This window comes from Eufriesea mexicana, unplaced genomic scaffold (assembly GCF_001483705.2).
Source record: "Eufriesea mexicana isolate 0111107269 unplaced genomic scaffold, ASM148370v2 scaffold2153, whole genome shotgun sequence".
NCBI classification, from domain to species: Eukaryota; Metazoa; Arthropoda; class Insecta; order Hymenoptera; family Apidae; genus Eufriesea; species Eufriesea mexicana.
In genome coordinates this window covers 124,976-143,250 of record NW_016910219.1, presented here as the reverse complement: position 1 = coordinate 143,250, position 18,275 = coordinate 124,976, and the positions used below count along the sequence as shown (strand labels likewise).

Here is an 18,275-nt window from a genome sequence, read left to right as displayed (position 1 = left end):
CTGGGTCAAGTGCGTGGTTGCGTCGCGCGCTTTTCCCTCCCCGCACCCCCGCCACGCCTTGTCCCCCTTTTTTCTCTCCGTCTACCGCGGTATTCTTTCTCCCGCGCTTCTGCGCCTGCGCGACTATCGGCGCGCGCATCGCGTCGTTCGCGTTCGCGCCACCGCCGGAGGTAGCGTTCGAAACAGATTGTACGGTGTGTGACAATTCGAGAAAATTCGAGGGTGTTTATAGTTTTAAAGTGTTTTCTGTGCGTTTCGTTCCACGATTTATCGTTCTTTGATTAACTATCGAGGAAATTCTCCATCCTGTGTTTCTTCGTTTCTTACCTGATTGACGAGCCACCGTTTACGATTCGCAAGTTTTCGATATATTTGCGAGGTTAGCTGCTGTATTATGGCGGGAATGGAGCAGCACTTCGTGAGTTTCTCCTGACGAATTTGGCGAAGGTAAGCGACGTTTATTATACGAAAGAACTCTTAAACGCAATTTATTACATTGACGGAGGGTTCTTCATATCATTTGGTAATAAAGAAAAGTTATGATGCAAGGACTCTGGTGCGAAGGTCACGTGGGCTGGCTAAGCACTGTTTTGACTGCCTCGTATCAATCGTTTTATTATATGCGACTTCGCATCGCGTCGCATAGGCAGACAATGATTAATCTTAGGGCGCAATATGATATAACAATATAAACTATATTACGCTTAACCCCTTGCAATTCCATGTTTATTTCTGCTCGATATTTTGTTTCATTCGTGACCTCCTAATTTTAATACACGAAATATAGCGCCCTCTATTCTAATTTAATTCGACAAAAGTATGCCACGCTAATTTGGATAAAATATCGGTATACGAACTAAACAGGTACATATCGACTAATTAAGATCCACTGCTTCCAAAATGCATAAGTTTCTAGAAGTAGTTTAATACGTTGAAACCAGAACTAGGTGCAGCATTGAAATGTGGAAGTGGTATTTTACGGGATAGGTTACGAAACTTTAATCCACAGAGGACTTAAAATACCTTAAAATCTTTTATTTCGCCAAAGTGAAACGGAAACGGACGATTTATGTCTCACATATTTTTACTCGACTTTCGTTCTCCTGTACTGTCTCTCAGAAAATGGTTTCATTTTTCTGTCGGATCGAAAGCGAAGAAGAGTCTCTTTGGGGAATTTCTTCTTCACTCCTGGGTCACTGTTATTCAGATCAGCTCAACGAGTCGTACGTGATCCTTTCTACGCGAAAGAAAAATACCAGACACGTACATTCGCTTATCGACTCGTTACGTATTTTGTCTCCCGCAACATGACACGCCTTTTTATTGCTTTTTCCTCTCTTTTGTTTCTTATTTTTGCTTCTGATTGTTACTTCTTATTTTTGCTTCTTATTTTTATACGGCTATCTTTACGGCGTCATTATTATCGACAGAGTAACGTATCCGAGGGACCCCGACGACGATATCGTAACGCCGGACTCGCGTCAACTTTTCCAACCATTATCGCCGCGTTGCTTTCACTTTTTCCACGCTTTCCTTTTTCTTCGGACACGTTATCGCCTCGTATCAGTCACACGTCACACGCGAGGAAGGTCAAGTATGCGATACACGCTCTTTCCTCTTTTTCCTCGATCGACCTTACTCCTACGATCATTTTTACAATTTCGCGTCCATTTTCTGCAACGTTTCACTTTCCACCGGGTTTTCTTCAGATTTTCTTCACGTTTCTTCCATTAGATCATCGAAAATGCTTGCGATTCGATGTTCATGGACGTAAGAATATTTTTAGAAACGTTCGTCGAATAATAAATCCTGGAATTTTTGATAGGACTTGGATTTTTTCTGTTTTTATTGTTTCTTTTTGTTGTGGTATTTACAAGCGAGAGTCGATTGCAATTTTTGTACGATGTGCAACGAAATAATAACGTGTTCCGTGATTTCCAGTGGGTTTTAAAACTAATGCAATGCGTGCGAATTTGATGCATGTATGCATACAAGTTAGCTAATTCGTTTTTGCTCGTTATGTAAAATGTTGTAGAAAAATACTTGTTAAATTATATGTAAATTGTAGATCGTGTGCGCAACTCGACGGTAATCGATCGCGAAAATTACGGAAAAAGAATCATTGGAATAACTGCTGGGCCAATTATACTCGCGGAGGACTTCCGGTCGATTCTTCCTCCCGGAAACCGTATTCCAATAAGAAGGTAGAAAGAGTGGACGCTAATGCGAACCCTGTTCAAAAAAATTCTTGAGAAATCGAACAATTATCGGAAGGCCTAACCTATCTATTAAGTTAATTGGGACTTCTTCGAATTCCTCCTAAGCTTCTCGCAAAATAAACCCTACCTACGCCTGGCTATTTCTTAATTGCAACTTTCCATCTACTATAACTGATCCATCGTATGTTCTATTCGTTATGGACTCGTCTGTTCCGATAATACTGTTATTTATCGAATTATTACCCATTATCGATCGAACCGATTAACCGATGAACTGTTTAATTTAACGAACACGTGTTTGCTCGAAACCTTAATACGATTAAATTACTGTACCGTGATTGCGGTTAGCAGATACGGTATACTTTAACGAGTATCGATTTTTTGCAAATTTTTCTAACTCTGTTTTCCTATTTTTCTTTTCTCTATCTGGGTTTGATATTAGAAAGTGTAGGCTAGGTTCACATATGATTTTCGTACCCTAACATTGCCCTAAAATTACTTCGAAATCATTGATCTTTGAGCGAATTGGGATCCAATTTTCGTCGCGAGTTCTGAGTTCTCAGTTCTGAATTCAGAGATTTGAGATTCGAGCTCTGAGTTCAAAGATCTGAATTCTGAGTTCTGAAAGTGGAGTTCTGAGTTCTGAGTTCTGAGTTTTGAATTTTGAGTTCAGAGTTCTGAGTTCTGAGTTCCGAGTTCCGAGTTCCGAGTTCTGAGTTCGGAGATCTGAGTTCAGAGATCTGAATTCAGAGATCTGAATTCAGAGATCTGAGTTCTGAATTCTGAGTTCAAAGATCTGAGTTCTGAGTTCGGAGATCTGAATTCAGAGATCTGAATTCAGAGATCTGAGTTCTGAATTCTGAGTTCAAAGATCTAAGTTCAGAGATCTAAGTTCTGGGTACAGAGATCTGAGTTCTGAGTTCAGAGATCTGAGTTCTGAGTTCAGAGATCTGAGTTCAAAGATCTGAGTTCTGAATTCTGAGATCGTAGTCCTGATTTCAGAGATCTGAGTTCTGTGCTCGGAATCCTGAGTTTTCAGATCTGAGTTCTGAGATCGTATTCTATAGTTTAGAGATCTGAATTCTGAGATCCGAATTTTGAGTTCTGAGTTCTGAAGAACGCGTGCATGGGCAATCCTGCGCGAGGTCGGTCACAAACCACAATAGCCCCGTAATGACCGCTCTTAACCGGACGATGACTCGCGGAACGAGTTCCAGTTAGCTGTTCGAAGATTAATTTCGCCGTTGGAAATCACGCAGTCCGATGTGCATCCCGCAATGGCCCCTTACCTTTGCCGAAAGGCGCGACGCGTGTTCCGCGGCGTCGCTGTGACGCCGAGCGTGGGATAATTGCATTGCGCAACGATTGTAATAAAAGCGAATTTATTTAGCTCGGGACCAAGTGCAACGCACCTTGGGCGACGTTCGAGATGGTATCAGACTAACGGGCGCGTAACGAGGCGTTTTACGAGCTCGAGGATAAATCTTGGCGACGACGACCGGCCGATTCCGCGCGATTAGGCGAACTGCGTCGCGAATTTTACCTGCCTCTAGTTATATGTGGGAAGCTTAAGGATTCTTTATTCCTCGGGTCGATGGGGTATGTCGGTTCTTTGGTGTATTTATGGCAGGTCGAAGGTTTACACGCGTACGTGGGTTAGGTTGTTGGAGAAAGTGCATGTTTCTTTGATGTGTTCGATAATCGGTAGAAGTGAAATTTTAATGCACGTCTTTGAAGGATATGATTTACCGGTGGATTAGATGGAGCTGGGTGCAATCTTTTATGGTGTTAAATCGTAGGCTTATTTATGGGCAGGATGAGAGTTTAGGTATATCCTTTGACAGGTGGATTAGAGCTAGCTAATAGCAGAGAAAGTCGAAGTCTTCTGAAGTAATTAAAGACCGATTGTAATCCTTTGCGTTACGCTTCGAATATCTTAGTAATGCTGTTTGATAATCTGGTTCATGATAATCGGTGGAAGTGAAATTTTGAAAGCCAGCATGTTTTTTGACGTTGCTTTCGATCAAGGCAGCGTGCAACCTTCGATAATATCATATCTTAGGTTTATCTGTGGATAAGCTGTGAGTGTAAATACGGCTCTGACAGGTGTATTACAGGTGGGTGATGATAGAGAAAGTAAAAGTTTTCTTGGAAAATTAACAATGTTTTCCAGTACTCTCTATCTAACGTTTTCTAGTTCTCTCGATAATGAAGGGTGTCATTTGGTATACTATTTTACGATAGCGACTAAAAGTAAAAGTCTAAACAGAAAATTGTTCTTCGATTAGTTCCACTTGACTTAACACTGAGAAACCCAACTGAGAAACGGTATTTTAATATTTTTCACCCCATACACGTAAATCTAGAACACCTAATTCCACTGTGTATCGGAAGAAGTAGTTTGATAGTGGTCCAACTTCAGAGAACGTTCAAATGTTCCACCCAGTTTTCAAATTTACCGTGACGTTTATATTTCTTGGTGAAGGATAGAAAACGCGAGATTCGACAACGTTAGAAGGTTTATCTTTCAATTCGAGATCATTTCAGCCTCGTCCAGATGTCTGGCAGGTGAAAAAAATAAGCAAAATTCCCAACGTGTTTAGTCCCTTCTTTGTTCCCATTTAAGGAAGCGAATTAACAGATGTCGAAAGAGTTATTAAAAGTAGACATCGGAACACATGCAACGCGCACGTCACCTTTTACGTGAACACACGCAACATCACGGCGAACAATAATTCGTGATTTCCAAACCGTCGTCGGCCCGGTGAGAATGAAACTGTTGCGCGAATCACGAATCAGAAAACGTACCGGTGAGACTTTCTAAAGGGTCTCCCGGTGGATTTAAGCCACGATAATTCCTGTCATTTCCATGGACGAACGCATGCTACGTGTTTTTACTCGTGAAAGCGCCGCTCGTCGTCGCAAATCGCTCTGTGTGCATTTTTCTAGCCACGCGATTGGCTATAGGAACGGAGCATAGACGGTCATCGTCAACGGCAATTGCGCAAAGAAAAATTTGTTCGTCGTTTGTTGCCTCTACCTGCTGCAGCAGACGTCTGGACAATGCTAACAAGCGAAATCTGCAATTTTAAGCAGTCACGGGATTGGCTAATGCCAATTGCGAATTAGGGTCCAGGTGTGACGAACATTGATTACGAGAAGAGAGATAATGCAATGGGGATTGATTGATATGCGAGTATTGGAAATGAATTTTGTGTGTCGTTAGATATCGTGGACATTTTTAACGTTAACCCTTTCACGAGCAAGCTTTTCGGCAGTCTTAAGAAGACCTTACGTTTAACTCACTAGCGCCACCACGACTCGCATCTACGATAAACGTTTATCGTAAATACATCGTTGAATTATTTTCTAATTTTGCTCGTATGATCTTCCAATCTTCTTCTCACTGTGTGAGTTATAACGTTTGTGCCATATCGTTTTCACGAATTTTGTGAATGGATTAGTTCATCTCACATGTACGGACACGTGTATTAAGATTTAATAAGATACAAGTAACTAACTTCGTATTACAAGGCACGATATAGCTTCAGTCTCACCGATTTAGTACACTATGAGCTGGCCATTTGCCAAATCGATTAACTTCGTAGATAATTCCCTGTTATTTCGCCTTGCTTTAAATGGAATATCGTGCGAGACTCGTGGCAAGGCGTGAGGCGTGGTTCGTAGACGAGCCCAATGTAAACAACATAGCTCGAGCTCGTGGTTAGTTTTCGCCGATGTCTTCCTGTCTCAGTTGCGTGTTATTCGTCGCCGTGTTTGGACGAAATGGCTCGACGAGTGACCGACTCTGTTGTTGACTACGGCACGTGCCATCGCCCTTGCACGCAGACAAGGAGTTCCATCGACAATAAAGGTAGGACATTCGACGAATTTCTACATAACGTTAAATAAAATCGCATTAAACGGAGTGACACTCGACAAAGGAATTCAGAGAGCGTAGAAAAGGCGATTAACCGCAGAAAAACTCGCTATACGACGCGAACAGCTCCCCTGTCTCGTTCTCCAGCGCGGTCCCGCGGCAGTACCGCGTCGCGTCACGCAGATGGCGCAGCGGAGTTAACCTTCGGAGCCCTAGAAAGCTAGGGACGAATTTTTCGCGCACGGTGTCCCCTGGCACGGTGTCAAGTATACACAGTGGCACGCTCGCGCGTAGATTTAGAGCATTGGAAGTAAGACGTAAAGGCGAACGGTGGCGCGTGCACGAGCCCGCGGGCTCGAAACAGGTGACCGCCGTTTACGGCAGGAGCGCATAATTAATCGGCCGTCTAAATACGGTGCACGAGGCGAAAGACTTGCCTTCTCGACTTGGCGTGGCCAATTAAAGCCTGGCGAATATCGGCCAGCGTAGGAAAGACCTCGATGCGCGGCCCTGTTGCACGCGTTCGAACCACTTTCTTCTTCTACCCTGTCTTCAGCTTCCCGTTGCCGCTTTTTCCGACGACCGACGTCGCCGATGCTCCCGTCGATCCTCTACGGCGTGCACACAAAGTTTCTTGCGAATTTCCTGCACTGCTTTCCGCGTGGAATGTCGGCTTTGGTCCGTCATACTGGCTTTCCTTTTTCTTTCCGTTTACTCATTTCTTTGTTCGCAGTTGCGCTGCTTTGGACAAAGAATGTCTCTGTTTGGTGGCCAGGTTTTTGCGTGCACCTGAAACGTACGTGCTCGCGGTGTATGTATTTGTTATTTACTTTGTCGTGAGATATGCTTGATATATAATGAGGCGTTTGAAGAGGGAATAGGAGATAATCGTGATACTGCTCGATGTTGGACAATTTTTTCGTATCTTTGGCAATGCGTTGGATCGTTATTAACCCCTTGGCGCTTAGAAATTTTGCGTTTCTGACACGGAGGGCGCCTATGGGCGCTTAGAAATTTCGCGTTTGTACCACGGAGGGCGCTTATGGGCGCTTAGAAATTTCGCGTTTGTGCCACGGAGGGCACCTATAGACGCTCGGCGTAGTTTAGTTTTCTTACACGGAGGGCGCTTTTTCTCACAAAAATGGCACACATCGTAACTCAATTCCTGCCGCATGGTACGGCCGTTGTGTATTAAAATCTGCCATAGTCAAGAGGTTAAAGATAATGATTTAATTTAAAGATAATTAAGGATAATTATTTAAGATGTATAAAATTGTACGATAAATTATGAACTGGCGTGATTTTCTTTGTGGTTAATAAACCTCATGGGAAACGGATGTAACCTTAAATAATAGACGAGGGGTAAAAAGTGGCTGAGTGTAAGAACGACTATAATCCGGGAACAAAGTCGTATAAGGTATATATTTGTATGAACTTTAGTCTAATCCTCTGGTCTACCGGTGAAGCGAATCCCTCGTGTTACGAAACGTCCCGTGTAATGGTTAAGCACGCTGTGTTATCCTATTTATATTTAAACATAATAACCGCAGTTTATCGTCTGAATAATACGGATTAAACATCGGCGTAGTAAAACGAGGAATAATTAATGGAAATGAAAGTGAGCGAAAAGCGAAGAAATAAAAGTGAAAGAAAATGTGAACGAAATATTATTATGCGAGACGTTTCGGAACATAATTACTGGCGGGACGATTAAAGGCTGACAATAATGGAGAGTGCTTTTCGACATTTAAGCATCAGAAACTTATTGAATTTCGTAGCTTCGTGCAATTTGTGGAACCAATTATTGCGATTATTATTGTTAATTGTTCAATACGGTTTAGGTCGTTTGAAACGTTTAATTTGTTTAGAACTATTTAGAATATTTAACTTGTCTATAATTATCTGAAATATTGAACTTGTAATTATTTTGGATGTGAGAAGATTATTATACGAAAATCGGTTTTATTAATTGGAATATTTTCTTTATTATTCTACCAATTATCTCAAGGACTTTTATTTAATCGGTTAGTGTTATTCTACAATTATTAAAAATAATAAAATTATTTTTATTAACAGAGAATATTTTTTAAAATATCTTCTTTATAATTTTTCTCATTGTTTCGAGTATTATTATTTAATCTTCCAACATTATTTCACAATTGTTCAGGATATTAATTTAATTTCTATTAACAGCGAATATTTTTTAAAATGTCTTCTTTATAATTTTTCCAATTGTTTCGATAGCTATTATTTAATCGGCCAGTATTATCCCACAATTATTAAAAATAATAAAATTATTTCTATTAACAGGGAATATTTTTTGAAATATCTTCTTTATAAATTTTTCCAATTGTTTCGAGTATTATAATTTAATCGTCCAATATTATTTCACAATTGTTCAGAAGATCAATCTAATTTCTATTAACAGGGAATATTTTTTAAAATATTTTCTTCGCCATTTTTCCAATTATGTCAATCGCTATTATTTAATCGGCCTGTGTTGTTCGACAACTATTTAGACCGTTGAATTTTCATTCGCGACGAGAAACTATTATCCCGAAAGCATTTTCGTAGATTGGATTGTCCATTCTATTACACAATAGCTCCCCCGGCTGTCCGTTTCATTCCAGTTTTGTGTGCCATTCGTGGCTTTAAGTTCCGCTAAAGAGATTTCATTATTATGTCAGAATTCTTCGGCTTCTTGTAAGTACATTGGCTACATTAAGCTTTTTATGTGCCACTGTATTATATCAAGCCGAGGTTTTTAGAATGTCAGCCATACGAGAGTATCGACGATGCTCGGCTGCAGCTTAGCCCCTGTGACATAACTATAGTTCTAAGTAGATTTCACCCACTGACGTCAACGATACGTCGAATTCTCGCCGTCACATTCATATGCAAACATCACCACTCTGTTCTAACTTCTCGCCAAGACTAACGTACAATTGGATAATTTGCCGATCTTCCTTTCTTCTCCGAACTTCTATTCATCCAGGTTTATCCAGGTAATGCTCCGTGGCGCGAAAAATTGGATAATTTTTACCACTCGACGTTTTCACGTTTCCAGTTCAACGAGTTTAACAATTTTCTGCGAGAATTCTCGGTGAAACCATATTTTTTCCCAAGTTTGCACGAGATCTCCCTCCAGTGAAATTATTCCATATCAGTTTGATGGTTTTGGGAATATAAAATGAATATATAATCAGGGATATTATTATTAATATTATTAATTTAATTAATTTAATATAATTAATATTGTACAAACGATTTGGTGATGATATATATATTTCTTTAACCCTTTGCACTCGACGACTTTTTCGTTACAGAAAAATAGTAATTTGAGGACCTTCTGTCATAGAGTCGATGATATTTTTGATGAGAAATCATATGCAAATTAAGACGTAGAATTATTTTTCTTCGACATTCCACACATCGTTAGATAATTTTAAATTTGATATATTAATTAACGTCGATCTTTAGAATCTGATTAAATAGTGACTGAGAGTCACCTCTCGAGTGCAAAGGGTTAATAATAAATTAACAGTGATAGAGTATGCGAGTAACGATAAAAGTACGAATTATTACAACTCCTCACAACACTTCTGCAGCAACTCTCCTATTACAACTCACAGCTAGCAACAACAACTCTGGCAACTAACTTCGACAACTCTCAACTGACTTAGCAACTCTTTAATGGACAGCTCTTCTCTCCTCGACAACCCTCTCACTCAGAACATCCTTGTCCTTTTATATTCTTCTTTTCACCATGTACACCCTGCATGAATTTTCCTGCATACCTTCCCTAATATGCTCAGGGCCTGACATCGCTCAGGATTTTTCCAACTGATCTGGAAAACCCTTCGAACCCTCGGTGACTTTCGTAAAGCTACGTGTAAGTACATGCAGTGGCAAACTTGCGATACTACAATATTATTATTAATTAGGGAAAAATACAATTGGAAAATTAATGCCTTAGGAGAATATTTTCTCTGAGAGAATTTTTATTCGGTAATTGTACTTCGAGTAGATTTTTATATAAAAATTTTATATATATATATGCAGTGGCAAACTTGCGATACCACAATATTATTATTAATTAGAGAAAGATATAATTGGGAAATTAATGCCTTAGGAGAATATTTTCTCTGAGAGAATTTTTATTCGGTAATTGTACTTCGAGTGGATTTTTATATAAAAATTTTTTATATATATATGCAGTGGCAAACTTGCGATACTACAATATTATTATTAATTAGGGAAGGATATAATTGGGAAATTAATGCCTTAGGAGAATATTTTCTCTGAGAGAATTTTTCTTCGGTAATTGTACCTGGAGTGGATTTTTATATAAATAATTTTTCCATTGTTCTGGCAATCGTGAAACGTAACTACAGTAGCTCGTTTGCTGGTCATTGTTTTCCCATGGCCATCTGTAAACCGAGTGCAATTTGCAGAAGTGGAGGTCTCGTCTGGGAGGTAGCTACGTTCTCGTGGACGCGATATTTAATCGGATTACGCGTGATTCCACCCCGAGTCGAAGTTACGAGGAAGCTCGCTGAAATTTAAGGCAAGTTGGGTTCGAAATTTCTCTGGACAAAGCTGTTATTAACCCTCCGCGGTTTCACCGGTATCCGACCAGGTGTCTTTGTTTTTGTTCCATGGCGTGCGAGATTTGCTTGGGAATTTTCTCAGAATTTTCATCGCGAAAATGAGACGAAAATTGTTCTAAATTTCCTCGAAGTGGAGGAAAGATGAATCTTTCAGGGTTCGTTATTTGGCGCGAAATTGAAATAAATTTGATTTTGGAACTTTCAAAGTATCCAAATTTGAAATTCTAATTAAAATTTATCTGATAAATTTCGAAGATCCATATCGTTCTCCGGTAATGCTGTGTCAAAATTAATACGCTTCTGAAAATCACTGTGTTTATAAAATAGACCACGTACTGCTATCCCAACTCTTCGTTGATGAAACTCAACGCTCACTCTCTATCAAACCAACACGAAACAGCTGTTCCGAGCTAACATAAAATGTCCGACAATCGAGCCACTTGAGATCATCAAGTAGTCAAACTCGGATCAAGATCACGATCTTCCAACACCAAACTAGTTACAAATTTAGATCCTCAAACCCCTCGGTATCTTTAGATCTCTATTTAGAACTCCATTTAGAACTGTATATCCACTGTCATCAACCAAGAAACACCCAAGAGACTCCCAATCTTCTCGAATAATCTTCTTTAGTACCCTTCATCATCGTCAATCGTTTTCCCATAGTCATTAGTTATCAGTTATCAATCATTCATAATTAGTTATTACTTCTGAATTCTGAATACTGATTTCTAAGTTCAGAGTTCTCTCGTTTGACACCAATCAACAGAGCTTCGAAAATCATGCTACTGCTTGCTCTGAATCATCACCTGAAATATTACACGAAATACCAGTTTGACTTATCATTTATTTGCGAACGGACACGTCGTTTTTGTTTCTGCGACAAATGCCTATCGACGTGGTATACACGTCGTTAGCATCTTTGGAACAAAAGCAATCTCGACGTGCGTGGCACGTCTTTATAGCGCAAGTTGTTAAACCCCAAAAACCGACCCCTTGAGGTCCAAAGGTCGGTATTGGCCTACTACCTCTAACAGGCCTGTCACCATCGTTGCATAGGCGTAGCTAATTTCCAACAATTTGTCATATCGTTATGACTTTATTTCGCATCGCTATCAGTTCATGTACACATAAATTAAAAAAGGAGCAAGGCTGTTAAAAATACTGCGACTGTTCATCGGTATCAGCGGATCCGAAGGTGGAGATCGCAACGTGAAATGGATCGCGAGGTGTCACGTAGACATTTCACCGGTTGATCGTGCAACGCTCGTTGCCCAGCGCCTACCCGCGCAGCGTTTTACGCGAGAACGCTCCAATTCAGCCCTGTAAAAGGAATGTCGCTGGTGTTTCAAGGTTCGCGAGCACGTACCAGGGCGTGGTATGCACCTGGAAATCCGACTGGCGAGCAATAACCGATCTCGTTATGATTGGCAAATCCTCCGCTATCCACCAGTTACTTTGCATGCTTGATTCTCTTCCCCGTTTTTCCACTTTTCAGCTTTTCCTACGTTTTCGCTCGGTCCATTTTGTTCCGTAGGTATATTACTTTTCCTCTCCGATTTTTAATTTTTCTTTCGCCTCGTTTCACTCTACGCTGCTTTTAGACGAATTTCAGAGGTGAATACGAATGTTGAATATACGCGTTAAATAAAATTTTCTGGAAAAAATTGAATTTCCTGATCTCCAATTAGGGTATCTCCCGAGGAACTCGTGTTTGTGAGATAGGTAATTAATAAGTAATCGGAAAAAATAGATCAGGGGGAGTCTACTCTGTGTCGAATCTGCAGGAGTAGGTACCACTGCTGATACTTCTATTCAGGATACTCCGAGCTTTCCTTCGAAGCTTCGAGCAAGGCTAGGAAATAACTGCAAACTTGCCAGCGAGTCCAGTTACAGATACGTTTCTTTCGCGATAATTGCACGCCGTAGGAACTGGAATACCAGAGCACGGGCCGATGGCAACCCAGAAACGATGCTCGAACGAGAGCCAAACGGTACTCCACGCACTATCGACCGAGGCGATAAACCTAACCTCGAGGTCGAAAAATTTGTGCATAAAAATCCGAGAGGGGCATAAAATTCCGCGAACGTGGATAAAATTTTGTAAAGAAGGAGTTAGTCCGTGGAAGGAACACGTGGGTCGCGGCTGGACGCAAGGCGGCGGCCATTTTTTGGGTCGTTCCGCCATTACGTGGCGAGTCGGTTGCGCGAGTGGGCGCGGTCGTGGTGTCGAAACGCGGAGTACTCGACGAGCATCTGGGAAATTCGTTTGAATCGGATTAGCCTGGGGTCCCGTGCACTAGGAGAAATCGTACATATGCGTCTCACGACCGCGTAACGTACGTAACGTACACCTTGTCGCCGTGTCTTGGTCATTCGTGGGAGGAGTCGCCTCTGTCAAGGTCCCCGAGCGTATATTCTTATCGACGAGGCGATGCAGGCCGACTGTCCCACATTGCCCGATGCTCGAGGTCGGTTGTCTTCCAGCGAAGTAGAGCCTTCTCTTGTCTTCTCTCTTCTTTTATTCTCATCTGTTCTGTTCTTTGCCTTCTCGATTCTTCTATTCTCTTCCCTTCTTATCATTCTATTCTTTGTCCTCTTTCTTCTTCTTTTCTCCTTTGTTCTATTCTCTACTCTCATCTTCTCTTGTACCCTGTACCTTCTCGGCTGTTGCACGCTCTTCTCCTATCTACGTCATTTTTGACGTAGGGATTTAGAAATGGAGATGGAAGACTGACTGGAGTTAGGAAACAGGCAGTTAACCCCTAAAAGAGAAGAATCTATTTCCCAGTTATATAATTGTAGGACAGTAAAAGAAATCGCGAATCGGCTATTGCCAACAAAACCAAATTGTAAACCGATCGATATCTTCTAGAAGCAAATCGAAAAGTTATTCTATATAACAAAATTAAGTTGCTTGACTCCTCTACGGGGAGGTGAAGCGTAGGTTAAGGAAAGCATAAAAGCGTGGTCCTTGACAACCAAAACAGAGTCCTTAGAAATCGGTTGTGACCAGCACAAGCGTGAGTCGCTTGGTGTTGGAAAGAGAGTTTTAAAAGAGCGCGTGTTTGCGTGTTTTCGTTATCTTGGTTTTCTTTCCCTAAGTTAAATCAGTTTACGAGTTTGTGTTATCGTGTTCTTGTTCTTTCGCGAATTTTCGGTGTCTCAAGACCAGTTTTGCCATTCTACATAATCATTGTACGTATCCGAAACGAGCGAGATCTAATAATGGAAGCAAACGAATGCGAAAGAAATTTTGGTGAGGTTTCTCTGGTTTCCAAGCAACCTCGGACAAAAGTTCTAATTACGATCATCAGCGGTATTTCGACTATAAGCTCGAGGGGTTTTCTAGGCCGCGGGTAACGAAGACAACGAAGCAAACTTAACAGCTGAATCATATTGTCGAATCTATATACTCGTTGCTCTCGATACAAGCGAGCACCGAATGCGCCAAGCTGTAAGCCGCAAGATGGCGGCTGCCGGCGACCCTATAACCCCTAGCATCGAGAGACGCGGCGCGATACTCGAGAACCTTGGCGTTTCCCGATCGATCGTGGTGAACAAGAGGAAGGAGGCGGACGGGAAGAGAAAAGAGGCATTCGAAGGAAAGAATTCGACGTGTTCGCGTTGTTTATCGTCCCGGCGAGCCATTGTTCGCGCGATGGAACGACAACGATAACGAAGAGCCGCGTGCTCCGCTTGATAGGGAAGAAGAAGTGGGCCACGGGACGATAAAATGGCGATTTCGCCGCGTCGTTTCCACGGAATCCGTGGGTGTAGGCCAGCTCGCTCGCGTGCTCGTGAATAAGTTAGTGTTCCGTGTCCTATTATAGGCGTGCAGTTGCCTCGTTCACGCTTTGTTATAGCACACGCCGCGATATAGACGAGTTCCACGTCGAAACTGCCGCACCAATTAATGCAGCGACATCTACAGTCGCGTCTGATGTTCTCTCTTTCGAGCTGCGACTGCGTCGAGCTTGAAACATGCTTCGCGAGGCCCAGATTGCAAATTTAGGTCCGCCAATTTTTGTTCAACGAACAAATTTCGATGTTCCAGCTGTTTGTTGGATCTATCAGGGTTTAAATGATCGTTTTCGGATTTTCTTTGTTAAAAATTTCGACAGTGGACACGTTTATTAGATCTATCAGAGCCTCAGTGGTCATTCCCAAATTTTTGAATTAAAAATTTCGATGTTCCAGCTGTTTATTAGATGTATCAAGGCCTCAATGGTTATTCCCAAATTTGTTAGTTAAAAATTTCGATGTTCCAGCTGTTTATTAGATGTATCAAAGCCTCAATGGTTATTCCCAAATCTTTTAATTAAAAATTTCAATGTTCCAGCTATTTGTTAGATATATTAGGATTTAAATGGTCCTTTCCAAATATTCTTTATTAAAAATTTCGTCAGTTAACACGTCTATTAAATCTATTAGGGCCTCAATAGTCAGTCCCAAATTTTTAAATTAAGAATTTCGATGTTCCAGCTGTTCGTTAGACCTATCAGGGTTTAAATGTCCGTTCTTCAATTTTCTTTATTAAAAATTTCGACAGTTGACACGTTTATTAGATCTATCAGAGCCTCAGTGGCCATTCCCAAATTTTTTAATTAAAAATTTCGATGTTCCAGATGTCTGTTAGGCCTGTCAGAGTGTAAATGACTATTTTCAAATTTTCTTTGTTAAAAACTTCGACAGTGGACACATTTATTAGATATATCAGGGCCTCTATGGTCATTCCTAAATTTTTTAATTAAAAATTTCGATGTTTGTTACATTTATTACATCTATCAGGCCCTAAGATATCATTATCAAATTTTTATTTATAAAATTCATTGTCAGACATGTTTATTAGACCCACCAGGCCCAAAATGATCTTTCTCAAACTTATAATAAAAAACATCGTATTTGATCAAGTTTTCATCACTTGTCATTGCCCTTTTTCTCTCCATACAGGCATAATCCTCGAATTCCATTTTCTTTTGAAGTTGTCCTTGTCTAGTTTCCTCTGTATCTTGAATAATGGTTAAATAGAAATATGTAGAGACTGTATTTTGCATATTTATACATCTTAACGAAGAATTGTTGACTCGAGTGTGAGAGTACCTACCAAGAAGCACTTGGTTGACGATGGGTGCACTCCAGGTTAAGCATCGCTGGTGAGGATGCAGAAAGGATGCATAGTCATTTGTATAGCGCTTCCCACGAGTGTTCTAAACGAATTCGCGTGCCTTCAACATTTCTGTGTGTACCAGAATATAGGAAACTACTCCACTGTCAAATTTCCCCCTTCACAGCAGTCTAACACTGACAGCCTCCACTTTTGTATTCACTGGTGCTCAATTTCTCGCGTTATTATTCTCTCTATTCTCTCCAATTTCCCAAAATCATTCCTGATAATTATCGCTTCACCTCGAGTACCCCGATCACTTCTAATACAATGCAGAAGCCTTCTTTTCCACCTTCATCTGCTTAGAGAATAATTTATCAGGTGTCAAGACCCTCCTAATTTAATTTTGCATTTGTCTTGATTTTGCACGATGAAGTCGAAGACTCGGAGAAAGTCTGCACACAGGATTCTAAGGAGAAAATTAAGATGAATTGGCAAAGAGGGAGAATTGGGCACCAACGACAAAAGGGACAACGAAGAAATATCAAAACTGAAATTTATCGCCCAAAAGAAAAGCGTGCAAGGACACCAAACGAACGCCAATAGTTGGAACTAAAAGTGGCGCGAGGACAGGAAAAATGAAATTCCAGCGATTAAAAATGGCAGCGAAAAATACCCGAAGCCGAAGGAAACACCAGTAATAAAAAGGAAGCAGTGCTGAAGCGGTCAGGAAGGTGTTCCAACGGTAAAAGAAAGCTGTGCAAGGACATAGAGAAAGAAGGGGTCTCAACGATAAAGAGACCAGCGCGAGACTTTTAAAAATCTACTAAAAACGAAAAATTACGTAGCTAGGTGAAAGAAGAAAAATATTTTCGCAATAAAAGGAGCATGAAAGGTATCAGCAATAGGATCAACAACCACTTCTCCGGAATCATATTGCAGAAAAATGGCGCCGGGACGTAAAGAAGGATTGTAAAGATTTACTACAAATGGGAACACAGTGGAATTGAAATAATCGAATAATCCTGAAAGGAGCTGGAAACACGCGAGAAGATAAAATAATCTCGCTAGGACGTGATAGAAGATTGTAAAAATTTATTGCAAACGAGATTACAGCGAACAAAATAAAAATTAATTATAATTCTCGAACGGAATCGATCGCGAAATTTCCAAGATTTTAATGTACGTATGACCGAAATTATGGCAATTTGAATTTCTTTATGTTTCACGTTTTACGAGACGCCGAGATAACCTTGAGATTTTTAAACCTATTCGTTTCTTCTTAATCGCGTTTCGTAAAAATTACTATCTCAGAACTTCTCTTTCGTTTTATGGTTCAAGGTTAATGGAAGGTTGCGTTATCATAGGCTGTTAAATTCGTTCTCTTATCGGCCGCAATACTGTATTTGAAAAACAGTATACAAGGCTATTTAAAAATTCCAAATGCATCCACTCGAACACGAAGAATTTATTCGAAACATTATTTCCAATAACAACGATATCGATATTTATCGAGTACATCGATTTTCCAATATATATTTTAACCCTTTGCACTCGAAAGACGCCCTTCAATCGCTTTTTAACCCTTTGCACTCGGAGATTTTCTCATTCCAGAAAAATAGTAGTTCGAAAATTTTCTGCCATAAATTATTTTTAAATATTTTTAAATCGGTAAATAACAAATCGTATGCAAATTAAGACGTAGAATTATTTTACTTCCATATTCCACGTGTCGTTGGATAATTGTAAATTTAATATATTAATTAACGTCCATCTTTAGAATCTGTTTAAATGATGACTGAGAGGCGCTTCTCGAGTGCAAAGGGTTAATCAAATTTCAAAAATCGGTATTAACCCTTTGCACTCGAGAGACGCCTTTCAATCGCTTTTTAACCCTTTGCTCTCGGTGATTTTCTCATTCCAGAAAAATAGTAGTTCGAAGATTTTCTGCCATAAATTATTTTTAAATATTTTTAAATCGGTAAATAAGAAATCGTATGCAAATTAAGACGTAGAATTATTTTACTTCCATATTCCACGTGTCGTTGGATAATTGTAAATTTAATATATTAATTAACGTCCATCTTTAGAATCTGTTTAAATGATGACTGAGAGGCGCTTCTCGAGTGCAAAGGGTTAATCAAATTTCAAAAATCGGTATTAACCCTTTGCACTCGAGAGACGCCTTTCAATCGCTTTTTAACCCTTTGCTCTCGGTGATTTTCTCATTCCAGAAAAATAGTAGTTCGAAGATTTTCTGCCATAAATTATTTTTAAATATTTTTAAATCGGTAAATAAGAAATCGTATGCAAATTAAAGCGTAGAATTATTTTACTTCCATATTCCACGTGTCGTTGGATAATTGTAAATTTAATATATTAATTAACGTCCATCTTTAGAATCTGTTTAAATGATGACTGAGAGGCGCTTCTCGAGTGCAAAGGGTTAATCAAATTTC

The 18,275-nt window shown here is 40.2% G+C and overlaps 1 protein-coding gene across 1 annotated transcript in view; it reads left to right on the top strand.

Annotated features, from left to right (window-relative positions):
* The first annotated feature begins 428 nt into the window (after positions 1–428).
* LOC108549660 (protein FAM46C) overlaps positions 429–18,275 on the top strand; it is a 106,438-nt gene continuing 88,591 nt past the window's right edge. The window contains exon 1 of the mRNA XM_017903160.1: positions 429–447. The gene's annotated coding sequence lies outside the window, so the exon portion shown is untranslated. The remainder of the gene's footprint in view (positions 448–18,275) is intronic.